The sequence below is a fragment of the Prionailurus bengalensis genome, chromosome A2 (genome assembly GCF_016509475.1).
Source record: "Prionailurus bengalensis isolate Pbe53 chromosome A2, Fcat_Pben_1.1_paternal_pri, whole genome shotgun sequence".
In the NCBI taxonomy this organism is placed as follows: domain Eukaryota; kingdom Metazoa; phylum Chordata; class Mammalia; order Carnivora; family Felidae; genus Prionailurus; species Prionailurus bengalensis.
Window position 1 is genome coordinate 143,993,269 of NC_057348.1, and position 19,903 is coordinate 144,013,171.

Sequence of the window (19,903 nt, forward strand, 5' to 3'; positions counted from 1 at the left end):
GAACTCAGTGTAGGATTTTGTTGTCATTACCTTAACACCATCACAAGTGACATGTTTTGTTAGCAGAATCTTGACAAATAAGATGATTTTGAAATGGGAGAGACTGGGACATAGTTTGGTCATTTTTCTGCCTGTTTAACTTGCAGTAATGATTATTGCCACTTTGTCACCACTTCTTAGGAGTTACGTGCATGCTACTCTACTATGGAGAGCTGGAAAGTTAGTATTCTTATATGTTAAAATTTTAACTGTCACGAGGAATCACCTCAGTAGATAACAGCTCTTATTATCTAATTACTGGTAAAAACAACAGCATCACTGCTGTAGAAATGCACACCTTTATTTTTGGTAGATGGTTTCCATTCATTTTAGCAATCCATTAAAGTGGATTATTTCATTTAGTTACCACTGAGGTGTATTTTTAAAGTAAATTTACACTGCTTAAATATTACATATTCTGGGGATGCCTGGGTGGTGGCTCTGTCGGTTAAGCGTCTGACTCTTGATTTTGACTCAGGTCATCATCTCAGGGTCAAGAGATCGAGCCTTGTGTCAGGCTCTTTGCTGTTGTGGAGCCTGCTTAAGATTCTCTCTCTGCCTCTGCCCCTCCATGTGCATGCACCCTCTCTCAAAAATTTACATATTCTGAGTGTGTTATGGGGATTTTTTTTTAAATACAGGACAGTTTGAAACAGCTAGTTTAAAAATTCCATAGTAGGGTATTATGGGCATGCTCCATGCCAGGACACCTTGAGGTTTCAACTGTGTTGATCTTGACTTTGTTGGAGATTACTCCTTCAGGCTAACGTGCCCCTCTGCAAAGGCTAAGTGACTGTTCTAGCCAAGATTTTGGTCTGTAATTAAGCCTTCATAAGAAGTTATCAGCCTTTTTTTCGATTTGGTTGGTCAACACAGGTTGATTGTCTTTTTTTTCTTTCTTTTTTTTAAGTTTATTTTTTGAGGGAGAGAGAAAGCATGCGCACGCGCACAGGTTGGGGAGGGCAGAGAGAGGAGGGGACAGAGAATTGGAAGCAGGCTCCATGCTGACAGCGGAGAGCCTGATGTGGGGCTTGAACTCACTAACTGTGAGATCATGACCTGAGCCCAAGTCAGACACTCAACTGACTGAGCCACCCAGGTGCCCCCACAAGTTGATTGGTCTTAATTGACAGGAAAGATTGTCTGTACTTCAGGTTCTTGGCAGAGATGATAACCTTGACTTTACCTCTCAGTTCTTGTAACTGGAATATAAAAAGTACTATTTTTGTATGATTTACCAAAGTATTGACCAGTGTGTCGATTCTTCTGGGTCCCTTAATTGTCTCCTTGGATAAGATCACCCTAAGCAGGGTGCCTGGGAAGCATTATGAGTTACTTTATAGAGTTGTTTCTACTAACTACACTTTGTGAAGCAGTTACTGGTGTGCATTCAAGGGAAATAACTGAGATTTACTGATACTTTGGAGAGAAACTCTCACTAGACAGTAAGCTCCCTGAAGATAGGGATTTTTGTCATTTACATTCCCTTTTGTAGTCTTAGTATTCAACATATGGTAGGAGTTTCAATAGATTTTTGAATTATTTATTGTATTGCAGAGTATCCCTTTATGAAGCATAACAGGAATACTTAGATGTCTCATTACCTGGGACACTTATTTCTGTTGAGCCCTGAGTTTCTTGTTACGTAATCATTACTGGAAAAGTTATATTAGATAGTTTTCATTTTTTGTTTGGTTATTGGGACATCATTGCTTAAAGATAGGTCATGTCTGGAAAATGAACATTTTAATGCTTCTTATGCTTTTTATGTTTCAGTCGTACTCATAGCTTCTCTTTATTTTCCCTTTGCCTTGATTGTGTTTTATTATTTTTCTGCATTTTCTGTACTTTGGCAGTCAATCCAAATAAAATTGTACAAAAGTTGTATGAATAAATAATAATATTCAAATACTCAGCTTCTATTCAGAATTTAGGTATACTAACAGTCTTCTGAGTGTAATGGTTAACTATTCAAAAACATTGGCTAGAGAAGGGATTTTTTTTTTAGTTTATTTATTTATTTTGATAGAGAAGGCATGAGCAGGGGAGGGGCAGGGAGAGAGGGAGAGAATCCCAAGTAGGCTCCACACTGTCAGCGCAGAGCTCAATGTGGAGCTCGATCTCACCAATCATGAGATCATGACCTGAGTCAAAATTAAGAGAGTGACACTTAACCAACTGAGCCACCCAAGTGCCCTGAGAAGGATTTTTTTTTTTAATCTAAAATACTTTCATTTCATTTAAAACATTAAAATGTGCATATATTTCTGAATCTTTGATACATGGGAAGAGTAGATCAACTATTTGATAACATGAAAAATTGCACAGTTCCCTCTTTAGAAGGAGTACTTGAGGGGTGCCTGGGTGGCTCAGTAGGTCAGGCGTTCGACTTTGGCTCAGGTCATGATCTCGCAGTTCATGAGTTCGAGCCCCACATTGGGCTCTGTGCTGACAGCTAAGAGCCTGGAGCCTGCTTCAGATCCTGTGTCTCCCTCTCTGTGTGCCCCTTCCCTGCTTGCACTCTCTCTCTCTCAAAAATAAATAAACATTAATAAAAAAGGAGTACTTGAAAACACTGATTATCAAACCCTAGATTTTCGTGTTTTACATCCCCCTCATTTATTTTGCAACCATTTTAAAGCCGTTCATCTTATTGAACCTTTTCAAAGTATTCAGCTGTTTTCATAAACGCATGTTTTTTTGTGTACTCATATTTCAATTAACAAAATATTTGATGAAGTACATAATTAAAAATAACAAGCATAACCAGTATATATAGTTTTGTGGACAGAAACAAATGGCTCAACAGGTTGGGACAGAAGTGCACAGGTGTCTGAGTGGTCCTCAGTCATTCTGTTTGGCATCAGCTGAAATCCTAGAATTTGTGGGTCAGTTCAGGGAAGGTTAGGGGAGCTCCTGTAGTAATGCTGTCTGGGAAAGACAGTCTTTGTTCAAACTTGTAACAATGTAGAATTATCCTCTGTAGGCTTATACACCTACATGTGGGCTTTCTTAACATCTAGAGGCTTTCCTGTTATTCAAGAGATCAGCTGGGCTCTGGCTGTGGAAGAGCTTCTCAAGCTGCTGATTGTAGGGTAATGAGGAGAAGGAGGCAGATGAGATGGAGTTGCTCTCAGTTATTTCAAAGCAGATTTTTAAGTGTATTTCACATGCTAAAGTGTGTGAATTGTCTGTATCCTCAACAGGGTTCGGTCTAGTCCTTCTCTTTTTCTTTTTGGTGTATGAGAGGAGGTTGAGTCACAGGATCTCTGTGAGGCACCTCTGATGTGACAGTCTTCTCCCATCTCTTGCCCCCTAGAGAATCAATGGAAACGAGGTTCATCATTCCTCTAATAGATTAACATTTTTTTCTTGATTAACGTCACTGTAGAGTTGGCAAGAGTTGTTATCTGTTAATCAAAACAGTTTAAATAAAAAATAAAAAGATCAAACTTCGAGTTGTTTCTCATTCCCCGGCTCCCGGGCTGGGAATTAGCTGAGCCTTTTAGGCCTGGTTTGTGACATGAAGCTGTCAAGATGGCGCTTCCTGTTAATTACTTTTTATTGTATTTAACACACTTAAATAACTCTTCTTGTGATTTAGTCTTCTATGTAATTAGCTTCAGTGATTAAAATCTCATTCTTTCTTTATTGTCAGAGCCTTCTTGAAGAGTGAGATTTTTCTGGGGTGACCTTTTCTTGTGCTGGACTTCCCAATTACTTGGAGCTCCAATTTGGCGAACGCATATGAGAATCTATTAACTAGTTGCTCACCTCTTTCTGCATGTCACCTTTTCAAAGAAAGGTCTTAAAAATTTTTCACGTTTATAAGGGGGCACCTAAAATATATAACTTAAGGGGTTAAACCTCACATACTCACATGAATAGTTATCACCACTCCAACCCTGGAAAATTGTAACAGGTCCAGCAAATGCAGTACCATTAAGATACTTCCCAGTGGTTTCCATTATGTGAAGTATTTCACAATGGTAGGAGACCGTGGACATGACCTGTTTTTGGAAAGTAAAGAATGGCATGTAGATGGAAGTGTACAATAGGAATAGTTGGAAAATGCCTGTTTTTGTACAATGTCATTTTGGCGGCGAGGGGGGGTGATTTTTTTCCTGACATTCTTTTTGAAACCATGTTTCCCTCTACTGCTTTCCTGCACTGCCTTTGTGCTGTCTTTGAATCTTGCATAGGCACTGCTCCCTTGATGTCCACACAAGTATGAGGCCTTGCTGCCAGAGGTATTGTCGAAGATCTTTTGGGCTTGGGACATCTTAGTTACCGCTTTGTTCTAGTGACTATCATCCAGCAGCCTCAAAGCCATCCTGTGAACTTTTTTTGTGTCTCTTTGGATTCTTCCTAGATAGAGCTCGTCTGTTATTAGATTTCTATAAACCAGACAGTCAGACTTGTAGCGAATGAGACTTCTGCTTCTGGTTTTCTATGGCTTTGGTTCTGGTTCGCAGGAATACTTCTTTCTTCAAGTGTTCTATTAAGTGACTGAAGCTTGAAGTCAGGTCTTGTCCTTCTTCTAGAATAATCCTTTTCTAATCCTAGTTTGGTTTTCCTCGGCCACAGGAGAATTAAGTGTCCTATAATCCCCACCGTTTCTGGCTTGAGTTCTGTAGCTTTAAGGCTTTCACAATCAGACCAAACCTCCTCTCTCTTGAGTTTTCAAATCTTAAAACATACTAATATCTGACTTTCAGGCTAACCATAGGAAGAAAGTGGCCTCTTGAAACCCTATTTTCAGGACTAGGGTTTTGACTTAAGAGTTGCCTGCACCATCCCGAAGGCACTCTTTTAGCGCCTGAAGAAGTGCGGAGACCTTATTCATGTCACTGACTGGGCCATGAGGTAGAAGCTGGCTGGTTGCCATCCCTTTTCTCAAGATTTATTCCTTATACTTTATCAGATTTATTGGGGGCTTTTTACCCCCCATTTTTCCCTGCTATGGAGGAAAAGGGACACATCAGAATAAGGGTCCCCCTGGGCCTTTAATTAGAAACACCTAACCTCCCCCGCCCCCAATTAAAAATATGTTAGATTGTTTACTGGAGCTCATAGGCTGTTTGATTTGTGTAATTGCTTCTGCTGTGTTTGGTAGAAGTATGCCTATCCGCCATCCTGAAGACACTGGAAGCTTCTGTGGCATTTAGTTTAGAATACCATGGAAAGAAATCGTTGAATAACTGGGTCTGTCTCCTGCTAGCTCAGTCAGGTATAGTGATCATTTTAAGAGACTGGTTCATAAAAGCACTTTAAGAAGGACCTTAGCTATTGGAATGGGGGTAGGGTGGGAATCAGGAAAATACTCAGTTTCAGACAGATCACTCTCTCATATGTTTTGTGGCTATCTATGGAAATTTCATGCTGCCAAATGTTATTTCTTTAAAGACCTCTTGGTTTCAGTTTACTGTATTATCTTCATCTCTATATGGAAGTTCAGTTAAGCTTTTCGTGAGAGAATCCTTGGATCATCTGAATCAGCAGAATCCATTGCTCAGCTCTGTGTTTTCCCTGTACCTGTCTACCAAGAACAGTAGATTTGTGTTTATTCATTCAAGGACTATTTGAACACCTACTGGGTGCCAGGCACTGGGAATATAGCAACGAATGAAGCAACAAACAGTTGCACCCAATGAGGTTCTCCCAAATGCTCTTCTTTCTTGGGATTTCTTGGCACTGATTCGTGCAGCCTCAAGCATCCTTGTGGGTATTCGCTGGCTTTGCTGCCCTCAGAACCTTGTTTATGTAGAGTTTTGCATTAAGGAACACAAGTGACTTTATTTAAACAGTGCCTGAAAATGTTGTTTTCTGTTCAGTTTTGCCAGGGACTTGTAGAGACTTTACTGCTCAGAAATAGGATAAAATAAAATGAAACATAGTTCCTCTTTATATCTTTATTTTTAGATGAATCAGTAAGTCATTTTGTCAATAGACAAAATGAGATGCTAGAGTGACTACTCACTGGCACCCATCTGCCCTTTTCCTCCTCACATTATAGTTCCTGGCTCATTCAGTGTACGTACAGTTCTGTGAATGCTGACAGCTCCCCTGTGGTTCCCATCCTGCTGCATGTTCGCTTTGGGGCTTAAAGCATCGCTGACTTTCCCCACTGCCTCCCAGAGATGCTTGCATAGAAGTATAGACGCTAACTTCTTTGCAGTGTCTGCTTTTCACTCTTGGAACAGTTATCCTTATAACTTTCAATGAAAAAATGTTTGAGTTTAAGCCATATGTATTTACTTCCTTACCTAAAAGATGAATATTTTTGAATGCACTGTTACTTCCATCCTTGAACCCCCAATTTTGTTATATTATTTAAGTTTTGCCATTAGTGAATTCTATAAAGTTCAGTTACTGTTTCTGATTAACTTTACAGAGTATTTCCCCCTCTGAAAGATTACAGAGTTAGAATGCTACCTTTTTCTGACTCCTCATTCCTTTTAAAAGTTTTTCTATTTCAAGGGGCACCCTTGGGTGGCTCAGTCGGTTAAGCGTCGTACTTTGGATTAGGTCATGATCTCACGGTTTGTGAGTTTGAGCCCCAGGTTGGGCTCTGTGCAGACAGCTCGGAGCCTGGAGCCTGCTTCAGATTCTGTGTCTCCCTCTCTGCCTCTCCCCTGCTCACTCTCTCTCTCTCTCTCTCAAAAATAAATAAATGTTAAAAAAACATTTAAAAAAAGATAAAAAAAGTTTTTCTATTTCAGATTTGTTTGCATTTATTGTTTTCTCTTCTGTCAGTGTAATTGTCTTCTAAGCTTTGCTTGTAAGTTGATCCAAAAATTTTACCCTCCACCTACCCCTGCATAGCAGTTTTAAGTTGGTTCAAGTAGGATAGCGTGAGAAGACACACACACAAAGAAATCCTGTGTCATTATATCCCCAGGGAAATGATGAGTGAATTCCCTGTGTGTGTGTCTCTGATGTGTGTATGTCCGTCTCTTTCTCCATTTTGGGCTTCTTCATATGCACCTGCCCCTTGTATCTCAGTTCCTTCTTTTTGTTGTAGTCCCTTTTCATTTGGTGAAGAACCTTGATTTTACATGTGTGGGTGGTAAAGTTTCTGAATTTCTGCATGTCTGAAAATGTCTTAATTTTGTCCATATTCCTGATTGCTAGTTTCAGTATGAAATTCTAGCTTCAAAACTGTTTTCCCAAGAGCTATGAAGGCACGTTGTTCTATTGCTTTATCAGTGTTTATGAGAATTCAATTTCCATTCCTTTAAATCTCCATTTCTTCAACTTTTTTTTTTTTTTCCAGTCTCTGGAAGCTTTTACAATTTTCTGTTTATCTTTGGTTTTCTGAAAATTTTATTAAAACATTTCTAGTGTGTCCTTTTTCCTGCATACTCAGTGGGCCAAAAACACTCATGTCTTCCTTCAACTTGGAGATTTTTTTCCTATTCTTTCTTGAATTATTTTCTTTCTCTCTCTTTTGCCGCTGACTCCGGAAATTCTATCAGTATTGTATCTTATGCTTCATATATGTGTAAATTTTCTTTCGTTTTTTAAAGACCTCCTTTGCATTTTGTTCTATATAGAAGGAACTGTCTTCAATGTTATCTTTTGGATTGCTTAACCAACCAGCCATGCATATTTTCCCTCACACACACCCTTAATTCATTCATCTCATTCATTTACTTACTCATTAGTTCATTTATCAAGCAGTTATAAAATGCTTGGTATGTACTAAGTACTGTGTTAAATATCAGGAATGTATTGGTAGTTCTAAAACTGAAATGAAATTTCTGCTATGAAATTTACAGAGACTGTTCTCTTAACCTAGCTTATTTTAATTGTTTATTTCAGCATTCATATTAAAATTTTTTGTGAAGTGTTTTAATAGCAGCCTGTTCTTAGTCCATGAATATAATACTTTCTCTGTCTCTGAGAGTATTATTTCAAAATTTAAAAACTGGGGCACCTGGGTGATTCAGTCACTTAAGCATCTGACTCTTGATTTCGGCCCAGGTCATGATCTCACAGTTTGTGGGATCAATCCCCATGTCCGTCTGTATACTAATAACTCAGTCTGCTTGGGATTCTCTTTCTCTCCCTCCCTCTGCCCCTCACCCCCCTCAAAATAAATGAACATTTAAATAATTTTTAAAAACCCTCTTCCATTGACTTATCCCCCATGACTAAATGTTCTGTTTATTTTGTTCCATTTCTCTCATAAATCCTCAAATATTTGGGGAGCCTTGAGTTATATGTATGCAGGAAGGACCAGATGGGAGTTGGCATGGTGTCCCTCTGTAGGTGTATTTACCTGCTTCCCCAAGGCATCTCTTTACGAAAGGGCATAGGTGAGAAGGAAGTATCAGAGGCAGCCCTCCTTTGGGGTGCCTGAAAGTGTTTGGACCTGGAACGTAGAAGAAACAGGCAATTTTCAGACCCCGCTAAAATTGTCAAAGCAAACGCTGGGTTCCTTGGCTGGTAAAGAGCTTACGTGTACTTGACTGGGTAGGGTGAGAAGGGGATGTGATGTGCTTGTCTGACCGTGTCAGATGCTGTGCCTCTGCCCTTCTTAAGGCTACAACCTCCAGCAGAGGTCCTTTGCCAGTTAAGTCACCTACCTTCTGTTCTAGAACCTGTGTTTCTGTGAAGTGACTTGTCCTATACATGACCTTGGTAATCTGGGGACTCTTACTGGCATAATGTTGAAATTGTGTTGGTGTAGAAACAATATTCCCATATAGTTTAAAATATTGAATCTATAAGGGGTAAGCCTTCTCACATTTAAAGTGAGAGCTTTAGCAATACAGAGACTTATACAAAGAAAAATCTCAGAATGTGAAGTTGAGAAATCTACAGCAGTGTTTTCCTTTAGTGTAAGTCATGACTGCTTTAGTGTCTTCGGAAACCTTTATGCTTTCTGCTTGGTTAACCTTGATAGCACCCTGCAAGGGTAGTTGGAAAAGCTGTGAAGACTCTTCTTCCAGTCTTTGACAGTGGATTAATGAAGTCTACAGCTTGATTCAGATTTTATATTGTGATTATAATGGTGTCTATTGGAAACAAAGCCCCTCTAGATGGAGAGCCCTGGGGTTTAAGGCTACTCTGCCATTAGATATTTAACTGTAGCCCTGTTTATATTAGGGTTGTTTTTGCTAGTACTTGGACTAGAAAGTTCCACCGGGTTTAAGTAGTCTGCCCATAATCCAGTTTTTCTTCTTAAGCCCTGTTTGTCGAGGAGTTTTGGGTGGTTTCCTGGATTGTGAACTACTCAGGAACACACATAAAAGTAGTGATATAAGAAATGCCTCTACTTGCCGGTAGATTATTTCTTGGGTATTTGCCAAGGGTCAGAACCCTCTGCTCTTAATAACTTCGTGGGCATCATAGGGACAGGAAAGAGGCTGGCTGATCCAGCTCTTTTGAATGAAGGTCCTGATTAATTGCTCAGATGATGTCCCCAAAGTCTCCTCACTGTGGTGCTTTGTATTTTGTCAATAAAGGCCCTTGGGGTGCTGCCAGTTCTCCACCAATCAGATCCCATCTGCTTTCTGTCTTTCAGGATTTGTGCAAACTTTTCTGATATGCTGTTAACACACTTTCTTGTTTTCTAGCACCATTAGAGCTCTATTCTTGTCCATATCTGTCTTTTCTGTCATTTCAGTGGGACCTTGTAAAGAATGTCATGTGGACATAAGTTCTCAGTCTGCCATTCTGACCTCCCTCAAGCATTCTTTATTCTTTCAGATAATGCAATTGATGTGATAAGGAGAGGGGACATTTGACATGGTTACCAATAAGCAAAGATCCTGTGTCTTTCATATGCCATTTTTTAGCACCTTTCTCTTTATAATTCCCGTGGCCAGCATAGTACAAAGTGATAAGGTAAATAGGACTGGATTTTTTATAGATTTCTTCTCTCTCCTGGTAGTGATGCTGCTTAACAGCGATTTGCTCCAGTTCATTCTGAGTGATTTTTTTTTTTAATAATAAAATATAGTAACGTTTCTAAAAGTTTAGAAAATGAAGGGAAATTACCCATTATTTAGTTATGCTAATATAATAGTTATTGTGTGGGGGTTACTCCTTTTGAGTGCTGGTTATTTTTTAAGAATTTAGTGTAGGAACAGGTAAATTGACTATTTTGCCTAGTGCTGACAAGAAGTCTAAGGCAAGTGATAAAAGTAGGCTTTGGAGATGAACAGATGTGAAGTAAAACCTCAGCTCTGCTCCTGGATAGCTGTCCAGTGTTGGACCTTAGCTTTTTATTATATAATTTAGATATAATAATCTCACACATCATGGGGTAGTTTTGAGGATTAAATGTACTAATGCATTTAAAATGCTCAGTGTATTTATTAAGACTTAACCAGTTCTCACATCAGCCCAAGCTTCTAGAGTGGACTGGTTACTATTGATCCAATTTTGTATCTAGTGGCTTCTGCCCTTTCTCTCTTTTTAAAAGTAAGTAAGTAAGTAAGTAAGTAAGTAAGTAAGTAAGTTAGTCAGTTAGTCAGTTAGTTATTTTAGAGAGAAAGCATGTGTGTGAGCAGGGGTTGGGCAGAGGGGGAGAGAGACTCTTAAGCAAGCTCCACACTCAGCATGGAGCCTGACACAGAGCTTGACCCCACCACCCTGGGATCATGATCTGAGCCAAAACTAAGAGTCAGACACTCAACCAACTGAACCACCCAGGCACCTCTATTTAGTATGTGTTTGAATAATCTGTACACCCAACACGGGGCTTGAACTCATGTCCCTGAGGTCAAGATTCGCGTGCTCTGCCAACCGAGCCAACCAGGCACCACCTTTCCTTTCTCTCTCTTTGTGCTTTCTTGCACACTTCTGGCCATTTGTTTTCATTTAAACTTCTTTCTTAAGGATTTTTCTTGAGCGTTGATATTCCATCCTCTTCTTAGTCTTTACAACTCTTCCTGGCCAAGCTCATCCACTTGTAACACTGCTACTCCACAGAATGTTCTACGTAGTAGGTGAAAGAAGATATAGGAAATGCCGAAACAAAATGCCTCATTGGATTATGCCTTAGCTTTTGTAGTAGTCCATTTTTATTGTTCCACAGCAGGCCCTTGGGTTGGATTTATCTCTTCTCTCACTTGGTCGGATTTATCTCTTTTGTCACTTTTTAAATTGTCATGGTGGCTAACTTACATCCATTTTTCCTCTAAATCTTAAATGTGTACTATGTTAACCCAGTAATGATTGATAAGTACTTCCATAAAGATAGAAGTGATATTCACGAGTAAGTTGTTTGTTTGTTTGCTTTATTTTTATTTTTATTTTTTTGAGAGAGAGCGGGGGTGGGGGGGAGTGAACGCGGGGCAGAGAGAGAGAGAGAGAGAGAGAGAGAGAGAGAGAGAGGATTCCAGATGGCAGAGGGAGGGGAAGAGAGAGAAGTAGGGCTCGCCCAAAGCGGGGCTTGTGCTCACCCCATGTGGGTGGGACTCAAGCTCACAAACTGTGAGATCATGACCTGAGCCGAAGTCAGATGTTTAACAACTGAGCCATCCAGGCACTCGTGAGTAAGTAAGTTTTAATGTTTCAAGAAGTTTAAAACAGATACAATTTATCCTTTAATAAAGGTAATTTATTGAAAATGTCTTTCCGGGCTCCTTGGTGGCTCAGTGATTTAAGCGACTGACTTCGTCTCAGGTCATGATCTCACGGTTTGTGGGTTCAAGCCTTGTGTTGGGCTCTGTGTTGACAGCTCAGAGCCTGGAGCCTGCCTGACTTGGATTCTGTCTCCTTCTCTGTCTCTCCCCCTCATGTTTACTCTCTCTCAAAAATAAGTAAATAAACATTAAAGGAAGGAAGGAAGGAACGAGGGAGGGAAGGAAGGAAGGAAGGAAGGAAGGAAGGAAGGAAGGAAGGAAGGAAGGAAGGAAGGAAGGAAGGAAAAGAAAGAAAAGAAAAAGAGAGAGAGAGAATGCTGTTCAAATCAGGAGGTGTGCTAGCAAGCAACCTACCTGGGTACTGTCCTCTAGGTAGTGATCTGCCGATCTGCATATCTGAAGTGATTGAAAAGGCAGAGGGCTACTAACCTTAAGTGTTTTAGGAAGTGCTATTCTATACCCCCATCTGAACAGTTCTCCTGAACTTTATATATTGTGTGGAACTTACTGAATGACCCTCTCTGTTGTGACGCCCTTGTGAATTTTTGTACCATCAGTAAAAACATGTTGACAACAAGTACAACTTGGAGAGCATTAGGAAATAGCTGAATCTTTGAAGTCAATGTGTATGATAGCTAGGAGATGTTTAATAACAGCGTGAACTTCACAACAGGTTAAGGAAAGTTGGGACTGCCTTCTATCAAGTTTCCATTGTGGCTTTTACATGCAGCTTTTTTAGATCTCTGATATATCTGCTTACATGTCAACTGTGACTCAGCAGACCACTGCTTTAATGGGAGCTTCTATTGTGTTAAAAGTGTGATTTATAAACCATCACATATCAGGTCAGCAGCAAGGGGAATTATATTAAGGTTCTTACACCGTCTCTTCTTTCCCCCGCACCCACCCGCCCCCATCATCTCGGCATTGTTTGCAAAATCACTTTTTCTTTTAAGAAGCAACTATGCAGAGCATTTATTCTTGTCACCACTTTCTCAAAAACCTCCCTCTGAAACTGTTCTTCCCTTTGTCACTTAGCACAGGCTGTGGCTGTGGCGAGATCAGACCCTTGAGTGAGGGTTGACCACAAAGGCTTTGTGGTGGCTTACTGTATTTCAAAGCCAAGAACCAGAATAACCCTGCCCTCCCTGAAGGGTAGGAGAGAAGAAATTTCAAACCCGTTAGCTTTTTTGTGGGGCTCATTTGTTGCTTATACTAGAGCTAAGAATCATCTAGTGAAAAAGTATTATGTCTTCTAATTCTGAGAGGAAAATGTTGACCACCAGAAGACAATTTGGTTTTGACTCAGTTTTCTAAGTGGAGCCTCATTTCTAGAACTTTTACTTGCAGAAGTCCTAAGCTTTATTTATGCAGTGAAAGTCTCAAGCAGTTACTGTATTCTAAACTGTAGCCACACTGACATTGGGCCTGGTCCTGTTGCTAATGGATTCTGGGGAACAAGAACGCCACTCGCCTTTTCCTGTAGACTATAAACCATAACGGGACAGGTAATGGAATTCTTTACTGGGCCTTTTTTTGCCTTCTGACCCATATGACAAAACTTCTCTTGAGCTTCCACCCTAGGAAGCAACCTATGCGAAGATAATTTTTTCTAACTTCTTTAGATTGATTGGGCTTTGTAAAAGAACATAGAGTTACTCTTTTGCTTTTAGTCACTTCGTATTTCTCAGAGCAGAATGACAACCTTCCAGACCCTACAGTATTCTTTTGAACTTCTTCCTGTAAACAAAGCAATGTTTATGTATCACAACGTTCGCATGAACTACCGAGGACTTGAAAATGACTCTCTGGGGCTACCCTATCCTCACTTTGGTCTTTACTAGACCTCTGTGATTTGGCTGGTTCGACCTTCACTGTCAGAGCAGATCATTCCAGATGCCATTATGTAATTTTCTGTCTTGGGGTATGTGTTTGTGTGGGCGGGTGGTTTTGTTTTGTTTTTAAGTGGTGTTTAATGTCAGGCTAATAATAAACTGGGTACGTAGGCCTGGTTTTGTCATAATGGCCACGAGTTTGCTTATTTGTCCCTGTTCCCCTGAAAGGCGGAAAACTGCCCCCTCCCCAAGTGATGCCTACATTTTAGAGGGGCCTCTGGTCATCTCAGCTGCCTAGAAAATCCTGCATGCCAACGGGCAGTTCTAGTCTGAAGAGACAAAGATGAGGAATCTGAGGAATCTTCTCTCTGGTTGCTCTCACGACCCATTACTCGTCTTCCTGTGACCTAAGTTGAACCAATAGGGATGAATTTGCTGTTCCTAAACCAATTCCAAAAATTGGTCTATGCTTGCCCATAGTTCTTAGGTTCTCATTCTTCAGGGAGTGCCAGGTTCTTCATCACATTTATGATTCTCGGGGCTTTAAGTTGTGCTAGGTCATTCTTGGTCCCTTGAAATTTGGAAAAAGAATATATTAGTTGAACTTTCCTTTCTGGGCAGTTTTTCTCAAAACGATATGAGAGAATCACCTGGGGCACTTAAAAAAAGTAATGGTGCCCCATATTTAAAATCTAGGTACCCATATTTGTTCTTCTAAAATTGCTATTCTTCACCCCTAGAGGTTCTGGGTTTATTGGCCTGGCATAGGGCCTGGCATTGGTGTTTTGAATAGTGATTCTAATGTGCAGCCAGTATTAATAAGCACTATGAAAGGAAGTCTAGAAGAAATAGGAGGTTCCAAAACCAACATTCTTCTCTATTCTCAGGTAAGTATAGATGTGGATAATAGGAAGAATAAGAGAAACTTTGTAAATGTACATTTTCTCAGATCAGTTTGGTCCCTAAGCAGAGCCTTTTTTACCTCCACTAATTTCTCCTGTACCAACTCTGCTTAGAATAAAGTACAGAGTGGCAGAGCAGTGTAGGGGCTGAAGGGCTAATGGTTATTTCTAGCTCTGCCTTCAGCATGTAGAATGACCTTGGGAAGTCATTCATTCACCCTCTTTGCCTCAGGTCCTTATCTGACCTTTTTTGAGAGAGAAAGTGGCATAAACAGTATTGCTAATATTCTTTCTTAATCTCTTAGGATCTCTTTTGAGTAATCTAAGTTTCTTTAAACCTCTTGCCAGGCTCTTAAGAAAGAGAACTTTGACTAGGGGTGTGACTAGGGATGTGATCAGGGGTGAGAGTACCAGCAACAGTGAAGCCGCAAGTTTTCCCATTGGCTTTAAAGTCTAGCCGTGGATTTTTGTGTTTTCCAGAGCAATAAACACCTTTATTACATGACCGAGGATAGAAGGGAGAAGGATTTATTTGCCTTTCAGGACTTTGCTTTTCCTCAGATAGAGCTCTGAGTCCTTGGCCTCTAGCACATAGCCGTCGGCTCAGCTACACTGGCCTGGTCTTGAAGTGATGCAGGGGAGATGCATGCCCTGCTGGAACTGCTCCTCCACAAGACTGCTGCTTTTGACATTCTCTTTCCTTTCATCCTATTTCTTCTGAATTTTGTTTGATCGTGTTTTGTTTAAAATCTCTTCCTCCACGATAGTCAGCTCGGCCCCCTTCTCACGGCCCAGGGACAGCGCCTAGTGGGACTCGTACCACTGTCAGTAGGGTGTGCTGTCTTCCCTGGGGTTTTGGAGCTGACCGGTTTATCGGTGGCTTGCGTTCCTTGTTTTCCCCCTGCGACACTTGGGGCCCCGCGAAAAGTCCCCCATGTTCAGCCTCAAGGCATCGCACTTCTTCCTGCCTCCCCGAGCCTGCACTGTGTGTATGTGGCCTCGCCGATCTTGGTCCTGGCAGCGGGTGTCCCAACTCATACTTCCTTTTCTTATGGTAGGGCTTTCTCTTGCTCTGGTCTTATGGTGCTTGTGCCCGTTGTCCCGATATGCCCATTGCTGTCAGCATTGGCTGTGAAAGAGCTAGCCATGGATTTTCCCCTCCCCAGGATTTTGATGATAAGTGCTTAGTTTACCTCAAAGTCCATGGATTTGCAGAATCAGACTTGACCCAGATAGTTAACTCTTAGTGATCACTGCCAGTTGAGTCAGTGGCCTCTTTGCCATTAGCCGCTGGCATGACCTCAAATGAAAATGTTTACCTGAGGTAACAACGTACATCATTGGAGAGAGCTTTGAATTTAGACCTAATATTCTGTTTTTTACCTCTGTCTGTAATTATCAAATTCATAGAATTTCCTCTAGTTGGGAACTGTTTTTGTATTGTTTTGTTTTTTAATTTTCTCCTTAAGAGGAAGTCTTTGGCAGTATAAAGTGTTAATGTCTTTGTTCGTGTTGGTAGTTTGTTGCTAACTAACCCAAACTGTATTTTTAAATGCTTTTGGGAACCAAGGAAATTCAAGTATAATCTGTCCATTTGGTAGACACAATAAATGCCAGTTGTGGGGTTTATTAAAGACTCAAGCCAGTAGGTAAATATTTAAGAAGTCCTGGAGTTCATTGTTTTTGTTTTGGGGTGCAGATTGATGCGTCTGAAATTAATGATGTATGTTTTGGTGATTGAGGCATAATTATGTGGCAGCCTTTAGTTTAAACTAATATTTACCTCAAGTGATTTGCTGTTTTATGCTGACGCCCTTCTAGAAACAACACATTTTTGACCCTGGCTGTTTTCTTACATGCCTTTCTATTTTTATAAATAATGTTAATCTGGTATACACAGGTGTAACAAACTAGCCAGTGCCATAATGTTAAACATTTTGAATATTACCTGATTATAACACATAAGAATTTGCATTATATCCCCCGGTCTTAAAGAATTCTTCAAGACTTGTTTTCAGGGAGAGATGTCAATCTTGACTTACAGTAGGTTGGCAGAGAGGCGGAGGGTCTGGAACAAGAAGTATTCCTATTTTGGTTTGGATTGTTTGAATTGGAGCTATTTTCCTTACCTTACCTTCATTGATGAGCTTGTGTGTTGAGAGCGTGTGGTTGAAAATACTTGCCTGTAACTTTCAGCCCCAGCATCTCCTTGGCAACATTTGTTTTTCTAACCAGTGCACCGCCCCAGGGTAGAACCTTGACTAGTGAGTAGAAGCCTCTGGAGGCTGTGTTTTTCCCATTCAGAAACTGAGTAGGTCTAGGTAGGTCAGAACCTTGCCCACCTGAGCCAGCTCCATGTTTTTCACCATGCTTTATCTTGGAGTATTCGTTGAGGGCTTTTATTTTTCACACTGGTAGATTATGTCCAGCAATAAGATAGTACTCATTGTGGATGAGGAGATAGTTCATTGGTGTCCTCTCACATCCTACCCTCTTCCCCCTCATGCAGCACTCCCCAGTTTACCTTCCATCTTAATATCTGAGTAGTCTTTTTCTGGAAAGTATGCTTTATTTATGGCAGCTCCAAAAAGCATGAGCTGAAGAATGAGTTCACTTTTCCTTAAGTCTGGCAGGGATAGTGGGACTGTAATCAAAATGTGCTTATTCTAAAATTTTTCTAGATTAAACCTCTTTCCTGGGCAATAAAGTGTTAACGGCACCTCTCCCCCAACACACATACACACCCCGCAGCCAAAATAAAAAAATAAATTCGGCTAGCGTCAGGACTTACTTCTCCGTCTTGTCTTTAGGAAGTTATTCACCTCTCGATTCTGTTCCCGTGAGATTTTGAGATGATAATTTCCTATTCTTGACAGAATGTATATGTTACCCACTCTCTCTTTCTCCTATAATAACAAAATTGCTGTGATAGCCAACCAGTCAGTTTAAAAAAAAAAAAATCAGGTAATTCATTTCTAAATTGGAACTTGTTTCTTTCTAATCAGCCTTGTAATGTATTACAGACCTCACTCTCAGCGTTGGCTACAGAAGTGATTTAATGCTGGGTTTTAATGACTCCTTCATTAATCCTGGTATTCTGGGATTTATCATTCACTGGCCTTTGACCAGTGGAAATGATGAAAACTTTGATTTCATGCATATTGGATAACACTGGACTGTTGCCGCTGGAGCCATGAATCTTGCCTCTGCAGTGGCATGTGTGATTGGGAGTGCCACGGATGGATGGCTGCTCTCCCAGGCCAGGCGCTGCTGCTGAAGCGGTGAGCACGATGTCTTTATCGGCTCAGGGTGACCTCTTCCCAGGACCGCTGGACTGCAAGTAGGAGTCTGCTCTGATAGCTTCATCTGCTGGACAGGTCTCTCGACTTGTGAAGTCAGGCTCACCCTTTCAGCTATTTCCTGAAAGATCCTTGCTTTGAGAATGTGTGTCTTAATGTATGCAACTTAGAACACTTTTTTTCTCCTAGTAAAATAGATTTTGTTTTGTTCCCACAACAACTGCATGAGGTGACGTTCATGGTGCTGTCAGTCCAGCTTACGTATAACGTTTCTCTTGCTGCTTGCTGCTACTCCTGCTGCAGAGAGGACAGTGTTGGTTGCTTTCCTTGCTCTTCATGGTAGCATTGTGAATGTTTCCTGGAAGAGGGGGGCTCATTTATGTACTATTAGTCTTGGGGTTGCAGTGTAATACCCTAAGTATATGTCAGGTGTGCACCCACCACCCGCCCTATGCCAGTGCTGAGGAGAGAGAAAGTCATGTACTTTAAACTTCACAGAGGCTCATGTGTTACCAAGTGCCTCCTCAGTTTATCTTGAACACATTGATGAGCTTGATAAAACTTCAGTCAGTGCCGCATGAAGATCACATGGGAGGATTATTAAAAAGGAGCTAAATATTTTTGCACTGTGTAACACTTAACTCTGGTGAGCATGTCCCCTTTAACTGCATGTGCTGGGTGTCATAGGAAGTGACCTTTATTATTATTATTATTTTTTTAAATAGGCTCCACGTCCAACGTGGGGTTTGAATTCACAACCCTGAGATCAAAAGTTGCATGCTGTACTTACTGAGCCAGCCAGGTGCCCCAGCAAATGACCTTTTAAAGTTCTCCTGGGCATAACTGGGTGGTGCAGTTGGTTAAGCATCCAACGCTTGATCTCGGCTCAGGTCATGATCTCACGGTTCTTGAGTTTGAGCCCTCAGTTGGGCTCTGCAACAGACAACACAGAGCCTGCTTGGGATTCTTTCTTTCTCTCCCTCTCTGTTCGTTCTCTCTCTCTCTCTCTCTCTCTCTCTCTCTCTCTCTCTCTTTCTCTCTCTCTCTCTCTCTCTCTCTCTCTCTGTCTCTTTCTCCCCCTCCTCCCTCTCTCTCTCTCTCTCAAAATAAATAAACTTAAAAAAAATAATAAAGGTCTCCTTAAAAGGGGGCACATGGGTGGCTTAGTTGGTTGAGTGTTCAACTCTTGGTCTCAGCTTATCTTGATCTTGGGATTGTGAATTCAAGCCCTGTGTGGGCCCAGCATGGAGCCTATTAAAAAAAAACTAGTTCTCCTTAAAAAGCAGTACCCTAAGGCGGGAGTGACAAACCTTTTCTGTACAGGACCAGATAGTAAATATTTTAGCTTTAAAAGCAACGTGGTCTGTGTTATAACTCTTCGACTCTGCCTTTGCAGTGCAAAAGCAACCACAGACAATATGCAAACAAATGGGTGTGGCTATGTTCCAATAAAACTTTAATTAAAAACACACTATGAGTCTGCAGGCCTTGTTCTAGGGACTCATGCTATGGAAGAATGAATAGATGCCTATAGAACAAGTGATTAGACCAGGTATCCAAATGTTAGTGAAAATGAATCCTCGTGACTTAAGGAAGGTATTTCTGTCTAGCAGCATCATATGCCAATGCCAAAACTGTTACACGTAAAAATTTTAAGATGGAGGAGAAATTGAAAGAAATCTCTCTCCAAAAGTGGCTCTAATGATGCAACATTCTTTGTTGAATACATTTGTAGGGAGTATAGCTTGAGGACAAATATTTTTGAAATGTGTTTTAAACAGTACTTCTAGATTAATAAATGTTTTAAATAAATATTCGATGATTTCACTTATATCCAAAGAGTTATATATTCAAAATGAACAAGAAACTCTTCCCACCTCCCCTCCCCCCCCCCCCCCCCCCAAGAAACCTGGTGTCCCTTTATGTGCCACTACATCTCTTGTGATGTTTTCTCTTGACCCCTACTAGAAGCTCACTTTCTGAGGAAATGTTGGTTTTGGAAATTGTCTCTAGTATAATCTGATGGTTTTTCACTTCCTTCTAATTGAACTGTCTCTACACCGGTCAGTGGCGATAGAACAATTCACTTCCTCTGTTTGGTGGCACAGTATCCATTCTACTTCTAATTGGTTGTGTTTTTCCAGTTACTTGGTCCTAGGAGCATGTCCTTGTTTTTCTAGGTGTCTGATTCCCATTTTTTGTATAATGCTACCTTGGGTCTGTCTAGA

General features: G+C 40.7%; 1 protein-coding gene and 1 pseudogene across 1 annotated transcript in view; one reads left to right on the top strand and one right to left on the bottom strand.

Moving 5' to 3' along the window:
* Positions 1–19,903, top strand: part of SND1 (staphylococcal nuclease and tudor domain containing 1) — a 421,931-nt gene that overhangs the window by 190,008 nt on the left and 212,020 nt on the right. The gene's annotated exons all lie outside the window — the stretch shown is intronic.
* On the bottom strand, positions 14,854–17,330 carry LOC122488211 (annotated as a pseudogene).